The sequence below is a fragment of the Schistocerca nitens genome, chromosome 4, assembly GCF_023898315.1.
Source record: "Schistocerca nitens isolate TAMUIC-IGC-003100 chromosome 4, iqSchNite1.1, whole genome shotgun sequence".
Classification (NCBI taxonomy): Eukaryota; Metazoa; Arthropoda; class Insecta; order Orthoptera; family Acrididae; genus Schistocerca; species Schistocerca nitens.
Window position 1 is genome coordinate 376,860,509 of NC_064617.1, and position 24,828 is coordinate 376,885,336.

General features: G+C 40.5%; 1 long non-coding RNA gene and 1 other non-coding gene across 2 annotated transcripts; both read left to right on the plus strand.

The window, feature by feature from the left end:
• Positions 1-13,271: 13,271 nt before the first annotated feature.
• LOC126253023 (uncharacterized) lies at positions 13,272-19,128 on the plus strand. The gene is made up of 2 exons (XR_007545884.1): positions 13,272-13,533; positions 18,949-19,128. It is a non-coding gene; the product is annotated as an uncharacterized LOC126253023 (long non-coding RNA).
• Trnat-cgu (transfer RNA threonine (anticodon CGU)) lies at positions 14,582-14,655 on the plus strand. Its single transcript has one exon. It is a non-coding gene; the product is annotated as a tRNA-Thr (tRNA).
• Positions 19,129-24,828: the final 5,700 nt, after the last annotated feature.

Here is a 24,828-nt window from a genome sequence, read left to right on the forward strand (position 1 = left end):
TCATTCTGAATAAAAAAGAGAAAAATTCTTACCTCAATGAAGTCGCCGGATAACGCATATATATCTGCTCTTACAATAAATTTTTCTGGCACAGCCCTGTGCAATGCTGGCCGATAGATTTGTCATTTATGAAAGGGAAACAACTGATTTTTCTTTTGCAATAATCAGGATGCTCATGGATTGGAGAAATTAGTAAATTCTTTAAATTGAAATGAATGGTTGTTAAAATTACTTTATATGAGAAAGATTATTATTATGACATTTTTAAAACATTTACATGGGAGTTGAAATAACATTACTACATATGCGCGAGGCTGCTTTTTACCTTACACAATAAAGCTCAGGCTCCGGCATCGCTGCACCGCGACCGGGCCACCCAACACGATACACCAGACCAGACCAGAGCAGACTCCAGACTAGCAACAACTTACTGCTACAGCTACACAGTTCCTACTGCAGTCAACACTGCTCTCTGGTCAGAGATTCTCTTATACCTTGCCTATTGCAGGCAGCGCATGACCAATACATCGAAATTACATCTGCTCGGACCTCTTGCATAACCCTCGACTGGGGGGGGGGGGGGGGGGGCAAAAATTTGGCAGCGATGGTGAGTCAATTGGACTTGCCATGAGCAACAAATTTTTCTAAAATCTACTTAATTACCTAAGTTTACAGACACAGAGTATATACATATATATAAGTGTAGAACATGAAATGAAATAGAGTGCACATGTACTAAGTACAGAACATATCAAGAAATGACAAAATGTATACGCAATGAGTACAAAACATATTAACAAATGACATAAAGTGCACACGCACTGTATATATTTTTACCATTTTACAAGAACTAGGAAAGTAAAGGGAAGGATTGCATCATGGTTGTAGCACAGTAGGTTGCACGTAGCTGCACTGAAAGTCCATATCTTTCTACAGAAGCACAACACTAAGTGAGACAATCTGAAGTTCTCTTCCCTGAAGTATTAATCAGTGTAGCCAAGACACTGAAATGTTGTCTTAATATTCAATGTTATCATTTTGGTAGTATATTAGGTACACCAAACAGTGGGACCATAATAACATCTCCATCGTTCAAGGTGGTGGACAGCATGATGTGTCAACACCAAATTCTTGTAGAATCCATACTCTTTCACTAACGTAGAATTAGTGCAAAATCCTAATATAGTGCTCCATGATCATGAGGATGGACAGGACAAACGGATATTGCAGTAATTTCTGGTAATTAGGTCAGAAGGTGAAGGACATTAAGTCTTATGCTAGTCATCATTGAGAATTACACTAGTCTATCAACCGATTTGAGTAATTGTTGGCACTCATTGCCTAGTTACTAAACATTTCTGTACTATGTATGGAGTATTACAGAACATTGTTCATAAGTCATCTAATTACGGTAAATATTGGCACTCATTGGCCAGTTACAAACCATTTTTTTGCATTATTCAGAAGTGTTCATTCAAAGCAAGAGTTAATTAATGGCATAGCATTTACATAATTCATCTAGTTATAGTAATCATTGGCACTCATTGGCCAGTTACAAACCATTTTTACGCATTATTCAGAAGTAAACATTTCTGTACTATGTATGGAGTATTACAGAACATTATTCATAAGTCATCTAATTACAGTAAATATTGGCACTCATTGGCCAGTTACAAACCATTTTTATGCATTATTCAGAAGTGATCATTCAAAGCAGGAGCTAATGAGTGTAGCATCAAGCTACTGGTATTCATATATAATAGCATGTAAGTGACATAAGACAAATTTAAAATATAAGAAACAGTGGCATTCATTGGCCAGTTACAAAGTATTCATATAGTTTTATAAAACATTATTCAGTATTATTCAGAAGTCATCATTCAAAATGAGAGTTAATTATTGGCATAGCATTTATAGAGTATAACAAAAAACATTATTTACAGAAATTATTGGCATAGCATTTAAGCATTATTACAAAACATCATTCAGTATTACTCAGAACTCATCATTCAAGTGACATAGGACATATTTAAAATGTAACACACTGTAACTATTTCTCAAGGTCTGTCGTTAGAAAACATCGTTCAGTATTACTCAGAACTCATCAGTCAAGTGACATAGGACATATTTAAAATGTAACACACTGTAACTATTACTCAAGGTCTGCGGTCAAATAATACATAGATATGATGGATTCAATACATCTGAGAAATCTGCATTATATTCAGTACTAGAAATATCTCTTGAACTAGTAGCATTATTTGGGACTGGTAATACATTTTTTTGTGCTAGCAATGCATTGGGTTGGGATCGATAATTAATTGCTGCGGCATGAAAATATTTGCTTTTGACTTATTGCTGCAAATAACGATTAATAACGTCATTCGTCATGAGTCATCTGTAGCAAGGATATGAACAAGTAGAGTATATGTGATCACATTCATGAATGACAAACACAAATGGGTAAAAAAAATGCAAGTAATAGAACAGGTTTAATGACTAACTGCTTATAGCACATTAATTTCATGAATAGCTTCTCCTGGAAAAAATACAAAATGGATTATTCAGCTGAAAGAAGAAACGCATATTTTGCTGAAAAGTAGTGAACTTCGAATTAACAGGTAATGAAACGGGTACTCAATATGTATGTACTCTAGCTGTCCTTTCCAAAACATTCAGTCATTATACCATGCAATATAAGACATACTGTCAAAACGAACTGCAACAAATACTTAAATAACTACATAGCATTTCTTAACTAACAGTAAATACATAAACTTCATCATTATCCTCATCTGCAAAAAAAAAAAAAAACTTCATTATTCATGTTACCATAACTTCATTACCATCATCACCTACAAAGAGAAACTTCATTATTCATATTAGCATATTCTTCATATAACTATTCATCATCATTCATTATCATCTGCAAAAAAGACACTTCATTATTCATTATTCATATTACCATTCACTTCATACAACTATTCATAGTATAGAGTTTCTTATTTCTAGCATATTTCATCACTAAAACTAAGATGTGTAGTTCTGTCTGACAGCCTGCATCAATCGCCTCATACTCTGAAAGAAAAATAATTAATTAAGACTGCTATCATACGATGTGTATAGTATATTCTTGTTAATGCTTCAAATCCTGATCCATTTACTCTTCATGACGAGGTATTTCATTTTCTTTAGTTCATTCCGAAGGTGAAATTCCCATTTCATAGTAATCCACTGTGGTTTCTTTATTTCTTTTACACGTTATTGCTTTCTGAAAATGATGAATAAGGATTAATATCTTATATTTAAATCATATACCCATTAAATAAAAACTTGTTTCTAGTGATATAATTAAGCATACAGCATAGCATGACAGAAAACGTATTATGTCAAAAACATAGAGAGTGTTCAGGTGCAAAAATGTACACACAGTCTCATAATGCAGTAGCCAAAAGTGTAGGACAGTCAAGATATTGAGACATCGTAAGGAAAAATGTCAAAGTCAACTGGTGTTTGTTATATCTTAAATATTTCGTAGTGCATACAAACAAAACAGGAAAACAATCGTACATACACGAAAAATGGAAAATGTGCACCGTCTGATATATAACGACAAGAAAAGCGAACTGCTAGCCTTACCTTGCCGGGGACTTGCCAAGAAAAAATATGACAATCATCAGTAAGTAGTCATATAAATATAATTGCATAAGTGGTCATATAAAAATCAGGAAATGGCATTACAGTGTGATAAATCATAAAGTATGTTCATTCAATAAAGAGTTTAATATTGGAGACATGGTGATTGCCTTTACTTTTTCTGGTTCTCAGAGTTTCGACGTGTACTACATTGGGGTGAGGAATGCTGCGAATTCGATATGGACCTGCGTATAGAAGCTCAAATTTACTGCATCTACTCTTTCCTCGGTTGGATAAATCATGTGTGCGTACTAATATCTTCTGTCCAACGTGAAACCTATTTTTGTTGTCTTCTCCGGCGCTCTGCGGCACGTTTGATGTTGTTGAGTGCAATGTCAATTAATTCATGGTGGCGTAGTCGACGAGATGTAGGAAAGGATACTAATTCTTTAATTTTGTTAGGTGGTTCAACATTTTTCAATATAACAGTCGGAGATAGCATAGTAGATTCATTTGGTATTGAGTTAATTACATCCTGGAATGACAGTATGTGTGTATCCCAATCAATATGTTTTTTATGGCAGTATATTCTACATAGTTCACCAATTTCTTTCATTAGTCGTTCACAAGGGTTCGAAGAAGCGTGATACCTGGATATATAGATCGGAGAAATGTTTCTTGCTCGTAACATACGTGTCCATAACGCAAATCGAAACTGTGGTCCATTGTCGGAAATTACTTTCAATACATGCCCTACATGAAATAGAAAATGTTTTACAAATGCATTCGAAATAGTTTTAGCAGTAGCTTTGCGTAACGGTGTGAAGGTGACAAATTTCGAAGTGAGTTCAACAGCGACAAAGATGTAACAAAAACCTCTATTAGTTCTGGGAATCGGACCAAAAATGTCTACAGCGGCCATGTGTCTCAATTTAACAGGTACAATGGGATGTAACAGAGGAATATGTGAAGTCGTGTCTGACTTAGCTTTCTGGCAGATTTTACATGACGCTAAAATTCGTCGAATACGTTTCTCCATGTTGGCAAAATAACAGTTCTGTCTCAGTATAAGAAAACATTTTCTGGCTCCATAATGTGCGTAACTTAAATGAGTATACCAAATTAATTTGTTAACAAGCTCGTCAGGAATGCGTAGTAACCAATTGTTGCTGTCAGGGTCAGAGCGGCGAAACAGAATATTATTGCGTACAGTGTAATGGTTTCTGATGGTAACATTATTCCTATCTTGCCAAAGGTGTTTAATTTCTTTCCATACGTTGTCTTTACTCTGCTCTTGTGCTATATCTCGTAATGACGCCGAAATGAAATTTTCAAATGCAACTTGTTGAATATACATGACGCTAAAATTTGCTTGGCAGAAGTTGGTTGCAATGTCTTGCTGATTGTTGCTGAGAGAACGGGATAGTGCGTCTGCTACAACATTTTGTGTACCTGGAATGTGAACAATTGTAAAATTAAATACCTGTAAATAAAGTTTCCATCTGCTTAACCTGTCATGTGTAAATTTTGCTGAAAGTAAAAACTGGATAGCTCTATGATTTGTGTAAACGGTAGTGTGTCTTCCATAAAGAAAATGCCTAAATCTCGTAAATGCCCATACAACACATAATGTTTCAAGTTCTGTAACAGAATAATTGCGTTCAGCAGATGACAGAATGCGACTCGCAAAGGCGATGTTTTTAATTACTGTAGAACCATCTTCTTCAATTTCCTGAAAAATGTGTACGCCTAAAGCGGTGTTAGAACTGTCGGTGGCTATGGAAAAATTTCTAGTAAGATCTGGCTGTGATAAAAGTGGTGCATTCAACAATGCTTGTTTCAGATTGACAAATTCAGACTACGCTTGGCTATCCCAGGACCAAATAGTGTTTTTAACCGTCAATTGACATAATCTAGGGGTGTCTAAAGCAGAGTAATGAATAAATTTACGAAAAAAGTTAATGAAACCCAAAAGGCTGCATAGTTGTTTCTTCGTCGTAGGCACAGTAATGTCACGTAAAGCTTGAAGTTTTTCCGGGTCAGGCGCAATGCCTTCTGCTGAAATTACATGTCCAAGAAATTTTATGGAAGTTTTGCCAAAGTGTGATTTGCTAAGATTAACTGTGAGTCCTTGTGCACTAAAAGTTTGTAACAGTTGTTCAAGAATCAAATTGTGTTCAGACCAGTTAGCTTCTGCAATAAGAATGTCGTCTGCATACGTTGTGATTCTGTCTTTTAGTTCTGTCGGTAGTATTCAAACCGCGAATAAATGCTGCTGAAGAAATAGTTAAACCGAACGGTAATTTACAAAACTGGTAACAGTCACCAAAACAGAGAAAAGCTGTGTACTTTCTGCAGTTCGGATGGAGCTGAATTTGCCAAAATCCCGATTTCAAATCTAAAGTGGAATAAATAGCAGTACCATGAAATTTCTGTAAAAGTTCTTCTAGTGTTTGAGGGCGATCTGTTTCATTAATAATAATGTCATTGATGTGACGCGAATCAAGTACGAGGCGAAGTGAACCATCCTTTTTCTTAACAATATGGAGCGGGTTTATGTACGGACTAAATGCCGGTTCAATAATTCCTTGGTCAAGCATAGCTTGCAATTCTTTCTTAACTTATTCTCTGTGAATATACGGAATGGGATAATGTTTGGCTTTAAACGTGTCGTGCTGTTTAACTCGAAACTCATACATAAAACCGGACATAGTACCAGGGACGTTGTCAAAAACTGGAGCTTGCTGTAAAAGAATATTGCGTAGTTGAGTACGTTCGTCATCTGTATTTGCACTGCTTTGTTTTAATTTATCAGAAATCATTTGCATAACGTCATAGTCGGCTTCGTCTGGTGTATTATAGTTGTGTACGTACGTATCTGTGAGCAATGTGGAATGACAGTCTATGTTACGTGATGCAGAAATGACCTCTGTCCGATTAATTGTTTGTTCTTCTGCAGATAAAGAGTGCTGAAATTCTAATGCCAGTTGTACATTTTCATCCTTTAACATTAAATACGAATTTTGAAAGTCAATAATTGTGTCATGTTGTACCAGAAAATTCGTACCTAAAATAACGTCTGTTGTCAATTAGGGAACAATCCAAAAATTTGAGTGAAACGTATGACCTGCAATACAAAATGATAAGTGTGTCTGTAACTTTACATCTACTCCTTTACCAGATACTTCTCCTTTTATAACTGACATAGGGGATCCAGAAACGATTACTGCCGAAAATTTGGATGATCCAATCTTCACTTCAATGACAGGGTGTGAAATGGTTTTTTGAATAACTGGTTTTTCCTGCAGAAGAGTGTCTCGGATGTCGTCAAAAGTAATAACATTTTCGTGAACAAGATTCTGTGTGTCAAAAGTATTGCTTGTGTCCAAAGCTAGTTTCTGCATTACAGGCCAAGCTGGTGGAAATGCGAAAGAAAATTGTTGTATCCAGTCCAAAGCGTGAATCTGTGTTCTCTCATTATTAAATACCTTTCATTTTCTCACGGATAGTAAGAGCTTATTATCAAAATTATCGTCTCTACATGACTGAGCAGATTCAGGTTTGTGTAACAATCTGTTTGTCTGTGACTGTTCTGAATCTGAGACACGTACGCTCGCTAAATTACGTAAGTTACACTGGCTGTGTGAGTGTGACAAATGTTCGGAATGTGGCGTATGCTGTGACGTGTTAGTGACTGAAACATTTTTCATTTCTCTCACTTTAAAACGTTCGTCAATTTGGCTGTTCTGTTGTTCAAATTTCTTATCGACTTCCGCATCCAGCGTGTGTGAAAGTTCTGCTGAAATTAATTTAAACTCGTCGCTTAACTGTGTTGCTTTTTCAGAACATTGTTTAGCGACTGCACTACTTTCATCTGTAAGTAATTTCGTTGTGGCTACATGTGTATTGGTTAATTCTTGTGCAACAGATCTAATTTCTTCACTACTGTTCCTAGCACAAGCCTTAATTTCCTCACGTAATTGTTCTTTAGTATCATGACGTTGCACGGTAACGGCTGTAATCTGTTCACTAAGTTGTTTGTTCTGTTCGCTAAGGTTGTCGTGTTTTTCATTCGACTGTTTGAAACATTCAGTAAGTTGTTTGAAATGGTTGTCGTATTTTTCATTAAGTTGTTTGAAATGGTTATCTAGTATTTCATTCCCCTGTTTGAAACTTTCATTAATTTGTTGTTTGAGATTTTCATTAAGTTGTTTGAAGTTGTTGTCTTGTTTTTCATTCAGTTGAAGTAATAATGCCATAACTTGATCCCAGCCAAAATTAGCGACTCTATTTTCTATGCCGTGTGTTGGTATATCTATATTTGTCACGTTTTGTGTAACCATTTGGTCATTTTCTGATTCTTGAAAAGGTTTGCTAATCGGATGTGCACTATTGGTCACTAAATCGGAATCAAATAAATCTGACGTATTCTGGCTACATTGTTCATCTCCGTTAGAAACATTTATCTGTTCACTGCGTAAATTTCGCAAGTCAGGTGTGTCAAACTGGACAGCGTTCTTTGTAACGGAACGTGCCGCGTCATCAATTGTTACATTTACTGTGGACATAATTGAATTTGTTTGTTCATCATTAGGATCAAAAACATTACTAGTGATCGCCACACACTGATTATCTGTAATTAGGGGATTATCATTATTAGGCTGAGTGTCGCAAGTATTATCGGTCAAATTATTCCAGTCGGCTATTTCACTCATTGCACATCGCGATGTACTGTTAACAGTTTTTCGCGGCATTTTTCACAATTCAAAATTAAGCACAAAATGAAACAAAGACAAAGCAAAAATGGAACAAACACAATTACAACAAAGAGCAATAAATTGCCGATGATCTGTGAAAGAAAGAGTGACAAATTAGTAAATGCGTTGCGCCAGATGCAAACTACATTTGTGTAAATAAGAGCAGATATATGACTACTTCTCATAAAATCACAAAGCAAATACGATCCTGGCCGGTTGTCGCCAAGTGTAACCTCCCCACAAAATATTTTAACGTTTAACCTCGCCACAAAATTCATTCACATTTAATCTACCCACAAAATTCTTTGTCATTTAAGAGAAAGCTCAAAACAGAAACATATTAACATTAATAATATTTACGTTTAGTGTAACCTCAAAACAGAAAAATTCCTAAACCTCTCAACAGTAAAAATTATAATTATGTCGTTCACATTCAGTGTCACCTTCCAACAAAAAATAAAGTCAGTAACCTGGTAATAATACAATGTAACTAACCTCTCAATTAAATTGTCGTTCACTTATAATTTTTCAATAATTGACTTTGAATTTAACCTGGTAAATTTTGGACGTCAGCAGTGCTGCGTCATGGCCCTGAAAGATCATTCTGAATAAAAAAGAGAAAAATTCTTACCTCAATGAAGTCGCCGGATAACGCATATATATCTGCTCTTACAATAAATTTGCAATGCTGGCCGATAGATTTGTCATTTATGAAAGGGAAACAACTGATTTTTCTTTTGCAATAATCAGGATGCTCATGGATTGGAGAAATTAGTAAATTCTTTAAATTGAAATGAATGGTTGTTAAAATTACTTTATATGAGAAAGATTATTATTATTACGTTTTTAAAACATTTACATGGGAGTTGAAATAACATTACTACATATGCGCGAGGCTGCTTTTTACCTTATACAATAAAGCTCAGGCTCCGGCATCGCTGCACCGCGACCGGGCCACCCAACACGATACACCAGACCAGACCAGAGCAGACTCCAGACTAGCAACAACTTACTGCTACAGCTACACAGTTCCTACTGCAGTCAACACCGCTCTCTGGTCAGAGATTCTCTTGTACCTTGCCTATTGCAGGCAGCGCATGACCAATACATCGAAATTACATCTGCTCGGACCTCTTACACAGATTCCGGAACTCTCGGAACCGAAGTGATGCAAATTTTTTTAGGATGTAAGGGCTGTTGAGCTGATTGTGCGATAATTCTCGCACTTGTTGGCTGTTACACTCTTGGGAAAACATGAGAATTTATATCTCCTTTAACATTACATTTTATTAATTTGAAACATCGTCAGTGGCGGCATTTTTGTTCGATTTCTGCTTACATCTGAAAGTATTATTTGCTTGCACGCTTTTCAGATACACTTTTAGCCAAGAGAACGTAAACAGACGCTAGTGACGCTATATTTTGTTAATTAGGTCAAAAACGTCCTTGCCAAATGCTGGAATAATTTGAATTCGTGCAAGCAGACAAAACTTCCAGATGTAAGCGGACGTCAGATAAAGATGCTACGAGCCACGACACTTTAAATCAATAATGATTTTGATGACAGAAAAACAAATTTTTCGTTGTTCAAAGGGTGAATTTTGAGTATCTTTAATAGGGCTATAAGATTTTTACGAGGTGATACTGTAATGAATATGTGGTAATACGCCTGCCGGAGTGGCCGTGCGGTTCTAGGCGCTGCAGTCTGGAACCGAGCGAACGCTACTGTCGCAGGTTCGAATCCTGCCTCGGGCATGGATGAGTGTGATGTCCTTAGGTTAGTTAGGTTTAATTAGTTCTGAGTTCTAGACGACTGATGACCTCAGAAGTTAAGTCACATAGTGCTCAGAGCCATTTGAACCATTTTTGTAGTAATACCGTTGCTCTCCGTCTTGAATGTAAATAACACCGGGAAATTGAAGCGCTTGTTTACAGAATGTTTTGTAATAATTTTAAAGGCATAATGAAGCAGGCGAAAGGGAAAACAAACGTTTAGAAAATCAGATTGACAGAAAGGGTATAAAGAGCTAAGCTGAAATGGCTAAAGGACAAATTTAAGTATTTAGAAGCATTTGTCGCTAGAGGAAAGGCAGATACAGCCTACAGGAAAATTAAAGAAACCTTTGGAGAAAAGAGAAACAACTGTATGACTATCAAGGTCTTAGATGAAAAACCAATCCTAAGCAAAGAAGGGATAGCTGAAAGGTGAAAGGAGTATATAGAGGGTGTATACAAGGGAGATGAACTTGAAGGCAATATTATAGAATGGGAAGTGGACGTAGATGAAGATGAAATGGAAGATATGATACTGTGGGGAGAATGTGGCAGAGCTCTGAAAGATATAAGTCGAAACTCGGTCCTAAGAATAAACGATATTCCGTCAGAGCTACTGACAGCCTTGGGAGAGCCAGTCATGACATAACCCGGGTTCGATTCCCGGCGGGGTCAGGGATTTTCTCTGCCTCATGATGACTGGGTGTTGTGTGTTCATCATCATCATTGACGCACGCAAGTCGCCGCAATGGCGTCGACAAAAAGATCTTGGAATACGGCGGCCGAACTTCCCCGCATGGGGCCTCCCGGCCAACAGTGCCATACGATCATTTCATTTCTTCCATCTGGTGTGCAAGATGTATGAGAGGGAAGAAATACCCTCAGACTTCAATGAGAATGTGAAACTTCCCATTTGAATGTAAAGAATGACTGTGCTGGTAAACTTCTACGTTATTTGATACTGAAACAGCTGAGTAACTGAACGTACTCAGACAGTTTTCTCTTTACTTATTCTGCTCATTTCTGAACTGGCACACAATACTTCAACGCAATGCAATCTGACTTTCAATAATCCCTACAAAAGAATAGCCCTGACTAACAATAACCTATCCTTCATGAATCACTTACCTCACCAAAATCTTCGTTACTTGAACTACTTCAATACAGCGGGCGCCAATACTGCCAGCTAAATAAAAGATTCAAACTACTAAAGGCACTAACTACTGATAGGCATGATGATGATGAGGAGCCCCATACTTCTTTACAGACTGTAGGGGAGCGACGCGGGAGACCCGCGCCGCCTTACTGGGCAAAGTCCTATTGGAGGTGATTTGCCATTGCCTTCCTCCGACCGTAATGGGGATGAATGATGATGATGATGATGAAGACGACACAATGACACCCAATCATCTCGAGGCATGAAAAATCCCTGAACCCGCCGGGAATCGAACCCGGGACCACGTGCTCGGGAAGCGAGAACGCTACCGCGAGACCACGAGCTGCGGACACTGATAGGCATATACTTAGCAAATGAAAGATTTTGATAGAGAACAAACAATGTATTTACCTTAATAGTGTTCAAAAGTCATATATATAAATTCTTGAAATCGATTTTGACAAATTTCCTTTTTCTGACGGACACACGTCCAGATCGTCCGCTCATATTAACATCTCAGAACTCTGGCATCTCTCTCCCCACATCCATCACTGCTGACGGCTCACCTCCAACTGCCCATCGCTGCGGGCTGTTCACATCCAACTGCCCAACACTACACAAGCGAATATTCCAACAATGAGTCCAAGCAGCCACAGACTGCACACAGCGCAGTCAGCGATTTTAATACAGAGTGCTACGTGGCGTCACCAATATAAAAACATAAACAACATACTTGCTCCCTCTAAAAAATTTTACAAATTGTTTTGGGAAGTGGCCAATACTGATAAATGCACACATTTATTCGCGTCACAAACATAAAAACCTAAATAGCCTACTTACAAATGTAATAATTACAATTACAAACAAACCAATTGCTGACAGGTGTGAAAATTACCGAACTATAAATTTAATATGTCATGGTTACAAAATACTGACGCGTATTCTTTACGGAAGAGTAGAAAAACTGACAGAAGCTGATCTCGAGCACGATTAGTTTGGATACTGGACAAATGTAGGATTACGCGAGGCAATACTGATCCTACGACTTGGCTTAAAAAATAGGTTAAGGAAAGGCAAACCTACGTTTATAACATTTTTTAGAACTGGAGAAAGTTTTTGACAGAGTTGACTGGAATACTCTCTTCGAAATTCAGAAGATAGCAGAGGTAAAGTACGGTGAGCGAAAGGCTATTTACAATTTGCACAGAAATCAGACGGCAGTTACAAGAGTCGAGGGGCATGAAAAGGAAGCAGGGTTGGGAAGGGAGTGAGACAGGGCTGTAGCCTATCCCTGATATTATTCAATCTGTGCGTTGAACAAGCAATTAAAGAAACCAAAGAAAAATTTGGAGTAGGAATTAAAGTCCAAAAATGGTTCAAATGATTCAAATGGTTCTGAGCACTATGGGACTTAACTTCTGAGGTCATCATCCCCTAGAACTTAGAACTACTTAAACGTAACTAACCTAAGGACATCACACATATCCATGCCCGAGGCAGGATTCGAACCTGCGACCGTAGCGGTCACGCGGCTCCAGACTGTAGCGCCCAGAACCGCTCGGCCACACCGGCCGGCCAATTAAAGTCCAAGAAGAAGAAAAAAAACTTTGGGGTTTGCCGATGACGTTGTAATTCCGTCAGAGAGAGCAAAGGAATTAGAAGAGCAGTAGAGCGGACTGGACGTGTCTTGAAAGGAGGATATAAGATGAACATCAACAAAAGCGAGACAAGAGTAATGTAATGTAGTAGAATTAAATCAGGAGATTCCGGGAAAATTAGATTAGGAAACGAGACATTTGAAGTAGTAGATGAGTTTTGTTATTTAGGTAGCAAAATAACTGATGACGGTCGAAGTAGAGAGGATATAGTCTTCGGACTGAAGACTACAACAGCAGTAAACAGACGAACTCCAGGTCAGCAAGTTAGCGACGTAAGAATAAAACCACTTGGCCGCTAAATGCGTTATCGCCTCCCCCTTGACCTGAGGACGCCTTGCTGGCGCTACCGTTATCACGAGACTACGCCGTGTTACCGGGGCCTACAGTATATAAGACGACACATGACAGCGGCCGGCATACCACAGCACCATGAAGTACTTCAGCGCTCACTACCTCGGCCTGCTGTTCCTCGCCTTCCTGCTACTGGTAGGCGGCGCGGTCGCCTCCAGCGACGACAGCAGCGACGATAGTTCAAACTCGTCAGACGATTAAGGTGAGTGCAAATTCTGTACACATTCCTGTGTAGGCAGAGCGCATCAACTGTCGCCCTTACCATATTTCACCGAGAAAAAAAAATTCATGGGATACCTCTTAACAGCGTGTCGGACCTCCTTTCGCCAGGATTAGTGCAGCCATTCTCTGCCTCTATAGCCGTCCATAATTACGAAAGTGTGGCCAAACCATTTGCTCAAACTGTTCTTCCGGCCAATCGCGAGAAATTATGGCCCAGTAACATGGCGCATTGTCATCCATAAAAATTCCCTCATTTTTTGGTAACATTAAATACATTAATGATTGCAAATGTAGCAGAACATAACCATTTCCAGTCAATGATCGGTTCGGTTGGACCATAGGACACAGTCCATTCAATGTAAACACAACCCACACCATCAGCTCTTACCAACTGAAATCAAGACTCAACTGACCAGGCCACGGTTTTCCAATCTTCTACAGCCGCTTCACGTAGGACGGCGCTTTCGTGCATAGACGCGGAGAAATAGTGAATGAAATTAACACCCTTAGCTGCTTACAGGCGTTGACACACGTCAACGGGGACAGATGAAAATGTGTGCCCCGACCGGGACTCGAACCTGGGATCTCCTGCTTACATGACAGACGCTCTATCCATCTGAGCCACCGAGGACACAGAGGATAGCGCAACTGCAGGGATTTATCTCTGGCACGCCTCCCGCGGAACCCACATTCTCAACGTAAGCAGCTAAGGGTGTTCATTTCATTGTAATTTCATTCTAACGAGCTGCATGGTCACCGATGGTATCTGTTCTTTCGGACATGTCCGAAAGAACAGATACCATCTTAATATATATATAGTTAAGGCTCTCCGGCCACTTGACCATCTTCTTCTTCTGTGCGAATGCACAAATAGTGCCCGAACTCTTACGGGAATGGGCAACGCGCCGCGAGTAATGAGTATAATGGGCGGGGGCACTACGAATGTAGTGCGGGACAATACATTGAGAATGTGGGTTTCGCGGGAGGCGAGCCAGAGATAAATCCCTGCAGTCGCGTTATCTTCTGGGTCCTCGGTGGCTCAGATGGATAGAGCGTTTGCCACGTAAGCAGGAGATCCCGGGTTCGAGTCCCGGTCGGGGCACACATTTTCATCTGTCCCCGTTGACGTGTGTCAACGCCTGTAAACAGCTAAAGGTGTTCATTTCATTGTAATTTCATTCTAGCGAACTGCATGGTCACCGATGGTATCTGTTCTTTCGGATATGTCCGAAAGAACAGATACCATCTTAGTATAGAAATAGTGAATCATGGAGGGGATGAGGATTACGCATGCGTGGCGGCTGAGAGCGGGCAAACGGAAGTCCGTGGTGCCGAACTGTGTTGCTGTGGACAACAATCAGGTCCGTTTGCCTTCAGTACTTCCTATTACACTTTCAAATCTATGAGGAAATAATACAGTTTAAACCGATTTCGATCATTCGTCTACATGAGAGAAATCTTACTTCACATCTTGAGGTTGTGTCCACTGCACTTCAGCAGTTGTCTGTGTGACGTCGGAAGGCGAGAACAACTGATACAGCTTTGTGAAGACGTAAAGTACAATTTTTCTCGAAACGACGATTATCTAACGACAAGATCATCGAAAATAGTTGCAATAATTGCCATTTATTGCGATTTGGACTACATTATTTGTAAAAATGTAATACATAACAAAATAAACTTCAAGCTCAAATCGAAATCATTATATCTGCTCGACAACTGCTCCATACAATTTTTTAAATGTGTATAATGCGCGTTTGTAGGGTGTGTTTGACTGCAGTTCAGTGTAAATCACAATGCGTGAAAAAGAATTACTGGTAGCAAAGACTAACGCAAAAGACTGTCCGTAAAATGATCAGTACGTTATCATATTTTTCGATGTCAACAGGCATAATGAGTTTCAACTAACTCGTTCGACATTACGGTCGGGGAATGCATTTATAATCCATTGAACAAGCTTCTGTGAATATAGGGTCCAACCGATAAGGTCACGAGTGCTGTTCCGGCATACAGGTTTAGTCTGCCAGGAATTTTCAACAGGATAGCTTTCTTCTCGCAGTTTTCCAACCTTAGGTGTTCGTTGGTTATTTATGTTTAACTGAATTAGGAACTTGTGATCAACACACCAACGAGGTAGCACTGAGACTAAGATATTGGACTGGAGTTTGATTCTGGTCACACTGGATGAAGTATTTCAAGAATTGTTTAAACAATTACAGGCGATAATTACATTTGGAACGTTTGATTCTAATTTGCTAAGTAGGCACATGTTGACTGTGACAGGCATCTGCGAAAATTTTATAAAGCATGTATTGCCATTCTGATGTTTGTTATTAAGATCAGGCACTTTCAGTGTTTCCTCAGTAGGCCAGGCTTCACAGTGAACCAACTGGTCCGAAAACAGTCGCCAAACATACGTACTGCAGCTGTAGTAGACCTGTAAATAAACGCTTCATGAAACGTTAAAAATGATTTTAGTCCTTTGTCAACAAAATGTTGAAAAAAAACTTTTGAAAGATCGTGACCAGTTTCCACTGTAGTTTGTGTCCTGCTTAATGATCCGCCTTAATCATCTTCATGTCTACGGTAAGTGCAAGTTCTAGTCTTCCTTCGCACCTTCTTTCAGATGAACCTTTCGATTATTTTTAATTCTTCAGCTTGCTTGAGCAGATTTTAGAGCGCACACGTGAGAGACGACAAATTTACCCAAGTTACGTTGCTTAAGAGCTCTCAGGTTCCCAACCGTTCGACTGTATTAAAATTCCGCAACGTTTCGAAGACCGTAATACCTATCATTTTGCCGAAAGAACTTAGGTACGACTCTCATCAAAACGTGTAGGACTTTTACAACGTTGCAATGCAGCTGGGAACTTCAGATTTCCATCCACAGTACGCTACCCATCGGGGAAGCTTTCCTCCTTCCATGTCATCTGCTGACGTTACACTACTGTTTCTCGGTCTTCCTCTGACCAGTCTTCTTTTTACGTACATTTAATGCCTTCATTACAGCTGTCACATTATTCCGTTATATGTAATTACTCACAATCGGCAATTGCTTAATATGAGCGCGTTCTGAAAAGTAATGCCAAGGATTTTTTTTAAACTCTTGAACCTTTATACACTACTGGCGATTAAAATTGCTACACCAAGAAGAAATGCAGATGATAAACGGGTATTCATTGGACAAATATATTATACTAGAACTGACATGTTATTACATTTTCACGCAATTTGGGTGCATATCCTCAGAAATCAGTACACAGAGCAACCCCCTCTGGCCGTAATAACGGCCTGGATACGCCTGGGCATTGAGTCAAACAGAGCTTGGATGGCGTGTACAGGTACAGCTGCCCATGCAGCTTCAACACGATACCACAGTTCATCAATAATAGTGACTGGCGTATTGTGACGAGCCAGTTGCTCGGCCACCATTGGCTCTGAGCACTATGGGACTTAACATCTGTGGTCATTAGTCCCCTAGAACTTAGAACTACTTAAACCTAACTAACCTAAGGACATCACACACATCCATGCCCGAGGCAGGATTCGAACCTGCGACCGTAGCGCTCGCGCGGTTCCGGACTGAGCGCCTGGAACCGCTAGACCACCGCGGCCGGCTCGGCCACCATTGACCAGACGTTTTCAGTTGGTGAGAAATCTGGAGAATGTACTGGCCAGGGCAGCAGTCGAACATTTTCTGTATCCAGAAAGGCGCTTATCCTGTTGAAATGTAGGGTTTCGCAGGGATAGAATGAAGGGTAGAGCCACAGGGTCGTAACACATCTGAAATGTAACGTCCACTGTTCAAAGTACCGTCAATGCGAACAAGAGGTGACCGAGACCTGTAACCATTGGCACCCCATACCATCACGCCGGGTGATACGTCAGTATGCCGATGACGAATACACGCTTCCAATGTGCGTTCACCGCGATGTCGCCAAACACGAATGCGACTATCATGATGCTGTAAACAGAACCTGGATTCATCCGAAAAAATGACGTTTTGCCATTCGTGCACCCAGGTTCGCCGTTGAGTACACCATCGCAGGCGCTCCTGTCTGTGATGCAGCGTCAAGGGTAACCGCGGCCATGGTCTCCGAGCTGATAGTCCATGCAGCTGCAAACGTCGTCGAACTGTTCGAGCAGATGGTTTTTGTCTTGCAAACGTCCTCATCTGTTGACTCAGGGATCGAGACGTGGTTGCACGATCCGTTACAGCCATGCGGATAAGATGCCTGTCATCTCGACTGCTAGTGATACGAGGCCGTTGGGATCCAGCACGGCGTTCCTTATTACCCTCCTGAACCCACCGATTCTATATTCTGCTAACAGTCATTTGATCTCGACCAACGCGAGCAGCAATGTCGCGATACGAAAAAACCGCAAACGCGATAGGCTACAATCCGACCTTTATCACATTCGGAAACGTGACGGTAAGCATTTCTCCTCCTTACACGAGGCATCACAACAGCGTTTCACCAGGCAACGCCGGTCAACTGCTGTTTTTGTATGAATAATCGGTTGGAACCTTTCCTCATGTCAGCACGTTGTAGGTGTCGCCATCGGCGCCAACCTTGTGTGAATGCTCTGAAAAGCTAATCATTTGCATATCACAGCATCTTCTTCCTGTCGGTTAAATTTCGCGTCTGTAGCACGTCATCTTCGTAGTGTAGCAATTTTAATGACCAGTAGTGTACTTAAGATGTACTACACACATCGCCATGTCGAGTTGCTAAGTATATTTGGTTAGATGTAAAAGAGGGTCTGTAGCATCGAACCTTGCCTGGTGAAATAAATCTGTAAATAAGTAAGCAAAATGTGTTAAAGAGTTGCGCATTACGTTCGTGGTACCTATGCTTTGGCCGGCCGCGGTGGTCTAGCGGTTCTGGCGCTGCAGTCCGGAACCGCGGGACTGCTACGGTCGCAGGTTCGAATCCTGCCTCGGGCATGGGTGTGTGTGATGTCCTTAGGTTAGTTAGGTTTAAGTAGTTCTAAGTTCTAGGGGACTTATGACCTAAGATGTTGAGTCCCATAGTGCTCAGAGCCATTTGAACCAACCTATGCTTTGCTATGGAATGCCATACAAGCTGCGCGTCTGTAAAATTTAAATGATAGGTACTTCCATGCCAGGTTTTGTCGAGTCTAGAACCTATGACACACGACCACGTGATAAAAATTCATGCCTTTGTCTGTTTATATCGATTTACTTCCTGAATTCCTATGTTCCTGTTATTCAACACTTAGATCCGCAAGTTAAGGAATCAACAAACGCGTCACTGGAATATGATAGAGGCACACTTTAAATTTTAAGTTTCCTTTAGCTACTTGTCAAGTAACAGTTGTTATTACTTGTGCCAAGACGTTCAGTAATCACAGTGTATTGTTTCCATTACAGGTTGCAGCAGCTTTTATGTCAACCAGTGCCAAATGTCATTGCTGCCATCTCAGACCATGAAGCCGTCAGTCTTTCAACATTACATCACTCATCACAACTAATGAGGAAATAGCTGTTTACATTATTTTATACTTGCATCGTCCATTATTTCAATAAAGACATCTGCAATCCAAAACTTTATTTACATTTTAAAGAGTATATTTATTGACTACCTGACTATCTATAACTAATATTTTTTATACGTGGTGAATATGCCTCAGCTTTATTCGATCAAGGTGTCGCCAAAAGCAGTTACGAAACTAAATTGGAAACGATCCTCACTACGAATATTTAACTGCTTCTTTACGCACGAACACTGACGACAATGCAGCTGTCTCTGACTGAAATCTTCATTCTTTACACAGACAAAGAAAACGAATAATCTGAAACGATACACAGATACACAATGAGTGGAGAAACGCCAGTATCTTTACGGATGTAATGAAAATTTCTTCGAAAGAGGTAGTCTAGGTGACGAGAAAGAATGTCTTCATTAAACGATAAATACACCGTACAGAAATATCAAATGGAATAATATTTACCACCCTCAGTTGCAATGAAAATCTTTATTACCGCTGCAAGTTTCGATTGTTACGAATCATCATCAGCTTTCCAGTTGTTTGTCTGGATACATACGTGATGTTCTATCACATTCCATATAACGTCAGACACGCAATGTCGGCAACAGAATACAGTTCATAGAGTTCCCATAGACTAAGTGTACTGTCTAAGGAAAAGACAGGAACCATCGTGTAGCGAAAATCCTTTATTGTATATCTCTGCCTCAGCGTATACAAAGTCGAAACTGGTTTGAAAATATTCTAACTACTCTATTGCCTTCGTAAGACTTGATCATCTTCGTTAGGGCTACTCACAGATACTGATAAAACGGTAAAGGAGACTTCATTTACATTTCACTCGAACATAATTTACTCTGAGCTCGTTACGTTCGAGCAGATTTTCTGCTCTGAGCTCTTCAGCCATTCTGTTTGACTCATATCATCAAGCTGCTTTGGATGCATTTCAAAAGCAAAAGATGTTGTCGTATTCATTTACAGTATGTCCTGTACATATTAACAAATTGTTTCAATAGGTCGTTTGAGATTTGAAAAAATATCTTCCATGCAGGATGAATAGGAACAGATTTAACAGGTTTCTGTCCTGGCAAAATATGTTCAGAAAGAAAAAAAAGAGTCGGATGATATGCCCTCACTTCATGAGATAATCCGGCGATGTTTGGAGTTTAATCCCGAACATTGGCACAAGGTCTAGTGACCAGGAACTTTAGATCCCCTTCTCTCCTCCCACTGGTGACCAAACACTGGTAGAGAACATTTCTTCCACTACTAGGGTTCGAATAAACTACCTCCAAGTCGAGCGCCACCGCACAGACGTGGGTTCCCGACTACTGCTATGGAAGCGGGTGAGTATCCAGAAGACGTTGTGCGATATACGTATCTGCTTAAATTAACAGATCGTAAGTACGGAAATTAACAGCTTGATTAAACAGTGTTAGAACGTTCTGAAAGACAATGATTGCATACCTACGTTTAAACAAAAGGTAGCTTCTTTTTGAGAACATGCAGTAATGGTGAATAACACAATATTTATTGAAACAGCACTATAACGATGTGTCGTAAATGAAGGTAATTAGCTTCATCTAAATACATACTTCTCCATTTATATTTGTACTTTCTATCCGCTGTACGTGCGTTGTAATATTTAGCAGTCATCCTCTATAACATGAGGAACTTTTACCGGATATTCCAAGTGTCGGAAAGAACTTATGAACAAAACGAATGAAACTGCAAAAGAAGTATCAGAAATAATCATGTAGCATCAGTGCTGTTGGCTTTTTGGTCTGAATTCCGAAGAGCGGTTCGAAGCAGCTCGTCTCTCTGGTCTATTCTGTGAATATCTCTTCATTTCTGCGTAACTATTGCCACTATATTTTAAGTCTAGCTGTGCCATAATTACTTTTCGCCCCGTGCTTTTCTTTTGAAACTTGATTGTAGCTTATTATTTTACTCTCATTTCTTTTGTGTGCCATTTTACTTTATTTGTGCTTACTAACAAGGAGAGGTCCCCAGAGGTGCAATCGACTTTTTGAAACTATCTGTGCGGTGAGGTAGGCTAAGATCCCAGGTATCATACACTGTAGCCGTTTACCCTGGTGGGTCCTCGTTTGAGATTAATAGATGGACAAAACTCAGAATTTTGTGTAGCACTCAATACCGTTAAAGAAGTTACATTGTATAGTGTGCATGTGTGGTGTAATGGTAGGGTCTAATTTTTTAACTCCATTCCTTTGTCATGTATGTTTAATCATAACACCAACTTCTTTAAATGCGAACATTTTAGGTAAGGCCTCACAGTGACTGTTATTGATATCAAACGAAGCAACAAGTTTTCTGTTACCAGGCACTATTTATTTATTTCCACAATGCGTTTCAAAGGTCTAAACCTCCATCATCTGGTAGATACACATTGTCAGTATGTGTGTGTTGTGTTACAATTTTTGGAGGAGCGCAGACAGATGGATGTGCAATTTGTGCCATTAGTTGATGTACACTCGACAGCAAAAAAAGTGGGTCACCCCTGAATTCCAATGTGTAGGCTGCACCTGAATGTATGAAACCAACAAAGCATTTCTGTGTTGCACATAGTCGCAACCCTCCACAGTACAGTCGTTGTAAGATACACAATGGGTACCGCTAGAGACTACTAGAGAACACCAGTCTTTATGACAGTCCATCCAGATGTAAAGTAAAACCACGATAGTACAGAAGAGATCAGACAGTCCTTAACGTTTGTAAACTAAACTTAATTACAATAAGTGACATTTCAAATGTTATGGGACAACTAGTTTTGTCACATAAATCGTTCCGTAATCCTTAGGCACAATTAAATATTTGAGACATTATATGGATTTATAAAGTTGTATGGCAATTGGAAACAAGTTCTTTGCTGTCTAAAAGGTTTACCCAAAACATGCTGAACGTCGTTCAACGTTCATCGGGGAGTTGTTTCGCATCAACTTTATGTATTACTAAGCAGTAGCCGGCCGAAGTGGCCGTGCGGTTAAAGGCGCTGCAGTCTGGAACCGCGAGACCGCTACGGTCGCAGGTTCGAATCCTGCCTCGGGCATGGATGTTTGTGATGTCCTTAGGTTAGTTAGGTTTAACTAGTTCTAAGTTCTAGGGGACTAATGACCTCAGCAGTTGAGTCCCATAGTGCTCAGAGCCAGCCAACTAAGCAGTTAAAAGAAAACGTGATTATCGGCGGCAACCACTCTACGGAAATCCCAACATTAACAGCAAATCACAAGTAGTATCAATGTTCACATCACTCATCAACAGTTACTTGTACACGAAGTTGTACTTTAAATGACATGACCAACGTCTTCGTTCTGGATCCAGATGTAAACCGAGAACGTAAAGCCATTGTTAACCAAGCAAAGCTTTGTGCCTTATCGAGACTCGATCACTAGGCAGAAAGAGACGTCAAATATTGACGTTTGCACCAATATCAGTTAGCAATTCTCAACTTGAACGTAAACGACGATAATGTTTGTACGAAAGCAGGAACCCTAACATGATAATTACCTTCTTCATAATTAACCTCGAAAGACGTTGTATAGTGTTACATTGTCAAGGAATAAAGGATGCACATGTTTAAAATTGAAATGCCATCATATAATGCTGGGGACAAGGACGCTAACCCAGCACCTAATCGGATTGTTGAATAAGCACGTAAAATCAGAATGTAGATATCACAGTTTGTCACCAGTAGTGCGGTTGGAACCTTAAATGACGACTGAAGTTGTATTGCCTGACCGGGATTCGAACCCGGCGCCTACCGCCGTCGTTGTCTAACCAGGAACAGACGATAAATGACCAATGTTGGTTCACCATTGGTGCACACGTTTAACTAGAAATAAAGTGACGAAAACGGTCTATGCTGACTGAGAGTCGAACGCCGCACACATGGTTATGAAGACACGTTAATAATCAACTTCATATTCAGTAGCAGCTAGGAGTAGCATGTTTAGTTGCAAACCTTAAGGCCTTACTCATCCCTAGTAACGTGTTGCTTAATATGTGCGATATCATGATGTTAATTTACAAGTAGATTGACTGCCGTTAAGAGCAATGTTCTCTAGTAGTCGTGTATCATTGAGATGTAAATGAAGTGCCTCAGCAGAAAGTAATTTCCGTCGTGCAGCACGTATTGTTTCAGAGACACTGAGAACATGTTATAAGTGCACAAAACGTGTATTATATACTAAGTATATACTATTATTTGGAGAAGCTGCCGCCAAACCTGTTTACTTTTACATTCCGCTCAGTTGTCGTGGTTGAATACAGGTTTTCTTAAGGCTACATCTAATGCAAAGCGCTTACAAGAAAGTATAGTTTCCTGTGTCATGCTATTGCTAGCTAGGTGAAATATTTTGTGGTAGCTATGTTTAAAATGAATGTATTTTTGAAAGTATTGTTCGTCAAATATTTGAATAAATCGTCAACTGTAGGTGTGCCTGCACATGTTACAGCATAATAGCTGTAGCTGCGTTAGTTTGTACTACAGACTTGGGTAGGTTAGGTGTAACTTTTGATCCTTCAAGGGATGATCGTGGCCATGCGGCCCGGGTCTGTACTAGCCGCGGCTCGCGAGCTACGGGCCAGCCAGGCTGGCCGAAGCGAGACGGAAGTGAGCGATCTGGCGGTGGCGTTGGTGGGCCAACAGCCCGGGACGAGCCAGCACGGCTGCGCCGCATGCCTCTGCCTCTGCCTCTGCCGCTCCGTTTGACGTAAATATGTTTACCGCCTCTCCTGGAATCAGTATAAGAGCGGCAAGCAGAAATACACATCAGGCTGTCTGTCGTAATGGCTCACTGGGAGAGGTCTATTAGAGGTAGAGTCAAAAAATGGTTCAAATGGCTCTGAGCACTATGGGACTTATCATCTGAGGTCATCAGTCCCCTAGAACTTAGAACTACTTAAACCTAACTAACCTAAGGACATCACACACATCCATGCCTGAGGCAGGATTTGAACCTGCGACCGTAGCGGTCGCGCGGTTCCAGACTGAAGCGCTTAGAACCGCTCGGCCACTCCGGCCGGCCGAGGTAGAGTCGTCGCTCTCATTGAGGAAGGAGGTTGTTCCATCAGAGAAGCTAGCAGGCAGTATGGCGTACCACATACCACTGCAACGAGATGGTGGATGTCTGCCTTGAAAGAGGCACCACCAACAGGGCTCCTGGCTCAGGCAGGAAGAGAGTGATCTGACAGCAGGAAGACAAGGACCTAGTGTCTAGGAGCAGAGAAAATCCCTTTCTGAACGCGAAGCAGTTGCGGCGGGAGATCAACTTCCCCGGCTCCAGTGACACGATTCGCCGAAGGCTGAGGGACGCTGGACTGCATGCACGACGATCCGCCGTGAATCAAGAGCTCAGCGAAGGCAACGTTTTGTACCGGCTAGCATTTGCGGAGCTCCATCTGAGGACGTCGTGGGACAACGGCATTTTCACTGACGAGAAGGTGTTTTCCACCAATAACGACAGTCCACGAATCGTTTACAGGCCGCAAGGGACTCGCCATCGACGCGAATATGTAACCACGACGAGAAGAAGTGGCCGGCTATCTGTTACCTGCTGGGGTTGGAATTCTAAGAGGGGCAGGAATTCTTCACAGGATAGAAGGAACTCTGGACAGCGCGCAGTATGCCCACATACTGGAAAATGTGATGCTTCCGTCAGTGCGAATGCTGTACGCAGAAGGGGACGTCACACTGGAAGAGGACCATTCTCCCATTCACAAGTCTGCATTTGTTCAGCACGTA